Genomic DNA, 4,740 nt, shown 5'->3' with positions numbered 1-4,740 from the left:
CCCTCTGCCCGCGGCTGGCGCGGAGCGGTGTGTGTATGGTGTGTACGTAGACGGCACAAATATGCATAATGTTATAATAATCATTAAAACTATGTCACAGAGTCAATAAATAAGTTGCCTAGATTTAGAGCAGCAGTTCTGCCGCGGTGTTGGTGTCCTGTTCACCGCCCATCTCGGTTGAACTGCAGACACGGATAAGTGATTTTTGCACTAACTAACTGCAGCCCACCCTACAGCAGGCTACAGGCCTCTGGCCTGAGCGGAGGGTCGTTGTAAAGGCATGTGGAGAACCGGAGGTTCTCGTAGTATTTGCGAATAGCACACGCTCATCTGGCTGACGGGCTGCTATTTTATTATCTGCTTTGGGATCACTAAAATGTTGCAGCTGGCGGTAACAGGTTAAAAGTGCCTGCATTTAGCCGAAAAGTATGTGATGGCTTCAGATAAGCCATAGAAATGTCAACCCCTTTACAGTTTTCATGCTTCTACATGTGTGATTCCAAAGGAAGAGCAAACTGCCTGGAAAATCAGAGCCATTCGTGTGTAGCCTCTAAAAGGATGGGAAAAGCACAAAGAGGGGTTTGCATGATGTGTACTGCCTCCTGTGACATTAGGGTGCTAGAAATAAATTGTTTAGGGTGCTAGAAATAAATTGTTTTCAGAATCAAATCCCATCTTCTCCTTTTCCAAAGGAATATGCTCCTCTGCAGGGTCCTCTCCAAACTTCCCAGATGCAGTTCATCTATCCAAAAACCGATGTCTGGTGCTGTTTTAGACACTATTTTTTGACAGTAAGTCTTCTTGACTGCTCTCCTTACAGCTTTGACATCTACAGCCAGTTCTGTGCTAGCAAGTCGTATGGCTCAACAGGAGCAAATCTTTAAAGTGATAGATTTGGGGCTGGAAATCCAACATCCACCCCAAACATGTTTGGGGAGCTTTACTTTGGATTATGTCTTCCCTGGTTCCATGGACTGCACACCAATTAGTGGTTGAAACGCATGAGGTGTGCTCCTATGTACGGCACACCTACTAGCTTAGCACCACCTGAAAGAAATCTAGTTTGCACACCGAGACTGTTCTGCGGTACAAACCAAAGCCCAGCAAGCGGGGATTACTGGAAGATTCACTTTGAAAGCACACTGCAGAATCCATTCAGGCACTGATGTGGAAGTGCCCTACATCTGGCAGGCAGCTGCATTAAGATGGCAACACTTGAAAGGACATTTACATAACCACTCTTACACATGGAGACCGAGGCTGCACACACTATGTAACACTGGCACAATACATTCCACTCTTCCAGATGTCTGCCTTACGATATTGCTCCCTACTTGCCTGTAAGTTGTAGTCATCCTAGGACTATGAGTGCACTAACCCGACACTTCCAGAATGAAGCCCCTGGAATGACAAACAAGACTCACCCGCTATTACCAAATGTCAATCCTGTATACGCTCAGCGTGATCAAGGGTTAGCAAGAGCACTTGAAGAGCGAGATAGAGGGCAGAAGCCTGAATTACTTTTAAGAAGAACAGACGGACAGTGCTGCTCCTAGGAAAAACAATAGACTGCACAAAGGCATGGAGAAGGGGAGTGTAAGCATTGAGATAAGGCATGGGCAGAAATCCAAAAGTCATCAGAGACTGAGCAGTGAATAAGTCAAGATGAAGCAGTTTTGATTTAGAAACATTTGTATCAGGGTCTTGGGGTATGCCCATGACACCAGCCTATAATACCAGTCCAGCCTGGCCTACTGGTTCAGGGCAGGGACTCTGAAAGACTGCTCTGTAAAAAAGTCCCCACAGCCTCCCTTCTTCAGTCTGAGCAGCAAGAACAGGCCCCATAGGGAACGCACCCAGGGTCATCGCTGCTGCCTGCAGGGACAAGACACACTAAAGAAAAATGTATCTTCTCTTCTTTTCTCTTCCCCTCTTTCTCTTCTCCTGGGAAGACAGTTTCTTTTCCCTGGCTCTTGGCTGCCTTCAGGCTCACCAAGACTCTTGCAAAGCACCGCTCATCATTGAACCAGTTCCAATGTTAAGCAATCCTTTGATCTACTGAAAATGTCATGGTATCATTTGCACCAGTCTGAAGACAGCCTGTAGGAGGCCTTCAGAAAGCATCTTCCATGGCTCAGTCACAGTTTGGATTGCCCAAGAGTGAGGCGTGGGTGCCCCTCCACCTGAAGAGACAGAAAGAGACCTTGCAGAGTGAGGCTTTCTAGGTCTTAGACCCAGAGCAAAGGAGACAGAAGGAAAATTTGGATGGCCCCATTATCCCTTAGAGTCTCAAAAGACTGTGATGCAACTAAAGGAATCAGAAGTTGGCAGAGCACCCAGGACAACCACAGCTATAGCTGTTGGTGGATAAGTATCCTGCTGAAGCCACAAATATTTCTGTTTGCAGGTAGAAAGCAAAGGGTCTGATCTAAAGTCAGCAGGAAAAGGAGCAAAGTCAATGGACCCTTGCCTGCAAAGTGTAAATATTTTGGCAGTAAGAACTGAAATATCAGGGGGCCTCAATAACTCTTGGAGAGGTGAGAAAAGCCAATTGTACAGCTCCTGAAAAGTCTATTCTGGGCTCTGCATCCTTCAGCCAGTCTGAGTTTGATGGTAGCCAGTACTCTGCTGAAGGTCCTGGGCCTGATGGGGACCAGTGACAAAATGGAGGTCTCTGCTTAGCTATTCCCCATCATAACTTTGTGAAATTCATTATTTCTTTCCAAGTGCAGAACTTTGCACATGCTTTTATTAAATGTTGTTCTACTCCTTCAGGCCATTTCTCCCACTTATTAAGATCATTTGAGTACTAATGACTTCCAAATACATTGCAACCCCTCTCAGATTAGTGTTGTCTGCAAATTTAATAGACTTGCTTTCTAGTCCACTGTATAAATCACTGAAGAAACTATTAATACCACACTGAGAACAGATCTCTGCAGGACTCCTTCTTGATACTACTTTTCTCCAGATAGACAGCGTACCATTGAAAACCAATCTTAGAGTTTTCTAAGCAGCATCAGACTCTCCTAACAGTGATTTCAGTAGATCCAGTTTCCCATGTTTCCTAGCTTGTTTGTAAGACTGTCAGATGAAACAGTAAAAATCCTTACTGAAGTCAAAATATATAGCATCTATTGTTACTTCCTTATCCACAAGGCCTGTTAGTCTACCATGACAGATTGGTTTGACTTGATTTCTTTTTCTGGCAAATGGAAAATGTGAGTTGTCTGCTTAATGTTTATTTGTTCCAGTATCACAGGGGGAGGCAGTAAAGTAATGCTGGCTGGCCAGTAATTCCTCAGATCCTTTTTTTTTTTTTAAATAGCCAATATATTTGGCCTTTTCCAGTCTTCTGAACCTCTCCATTCTCTAGAGATCTCAAAGATAACTGTCAGTGGGCCTGACGTTGCTTCAGCCAGTTCTCCAACCATCACAGGATGAATTTCATCAAGCCTAACCGGTCTGAAAGCATTGACTTTGCCTAAGCGCTTAGAAATCTATAACGGCTTTTCTACCCACTTGTCATTGGTGCTATTTAAGGTATTCACCTAGCCATGATCACAGTGAAGACAAGTGAAAAATACTTGCAACTTCTTGGTATCTTTGGTCGATTTTCCATTTCACTGACCAGAAGGCCAGTCCTTTTACTGGTCTTCCCCTCACTGCCCATGTCGTGACAGGCACTATTGATGGGCTGAGAGTTCTTTTCTTCTCCACCACAGATAAGGTGATTATTCATTTCCTCTTTGAAGTATCTTTGTACATACTTGAAGTCAGTTGCCATGTCTCCCTCAATTCCTTCTTCTCTAGAATACACACTGCAATTTTTTCAATCCTTCTGCTTGGGTGGCCCAGGTGAGTTGTTCCCCTCTGTGGATTTGCCTCCCCACATTTGCCTGTTTTGTAGCAGCGTGGTACCCAAACTGGACACTCAGTCCTGTGTCACTCGGTGCTGTGAGTGCTGAAGTCCCAGTAGTACAGAGTTGATCTGACAGCTTGTTTCATCTGACCTACAGGCTATCCTTCTAGCCATACAAACTGATATGATGTGTACCTTTTTAGCAACAGCATGATGTTGATGTACGTTCTGCTTTTTTCTGAGCAAGATGATATTCTGTGAACTCTGACACCATCTGAAACTTTGCATCGGCAAAAGCAACAGAGGATCTTCTGGCCCTGAATATTCCCCATCTTTGACATACTGATCCTTCGAACTTCAAAATCATGAGTCTAATTTGTTCTGAGGTTTTTTCGTCTGAAACACATTTGTTTTCATATAAAACCAAACATCTGAGGAAGCATCTGTGATCCCACTGAGCGAGGATGAGAGTCAGGAACAACTAGGGTCTGCTCTTGGATGCATCACCCGTGGTCTGACCTCAGAGAAATTATTTTGCCATCTCTGCCTTGGTTCCCCCACTTGCAAAACAAAGACGAGGTTTCTTTGATTTTTTTAAATGAAAGAGCGTTGAGTGGCTGGGCAAAAAGAGCTGTGTGAATTAGCACCCTAAAATCTGCAAGGAGGAAAACGAGAACACAAAAGCACGGAGCGGGGAGTCCACCCCGGCAGGAGCGAGGCCTGGGTTCAGCCCAGAGAACACACGGGAGGGAGGCACCGTCCCCGAGGCGGCACAGGCTAGGGTGCCGGGCCCCGGGACCCCACGGGCAGGGGGTCAGGAGCAGCAGCTTTGCGGGGTCTTGTCCCCACGCGGCCCTCCCGGCTTGCGGCGCCCCGGC

Source organism: Aptenodytes forsteri, unplaced genomic scaffold, assembly GCF_000699145.1.
Source record: "Aptenodytes forsteri isolate BGI_AS27 unplaced genomic scaffold, ASM69914v1 Scaffold216, whole genome shotgun sequence".
Classification (NCBI taxonomy): domain Eukaryota; kingdom Metazoa; phylum Chordata; class Aves; order Sphenisciformes; family Spheniscidae; genus Aptenodytes; species Aptenodytes forsteri.
This window is presented reverse-complemented; position numbering follows the sequence as displayed.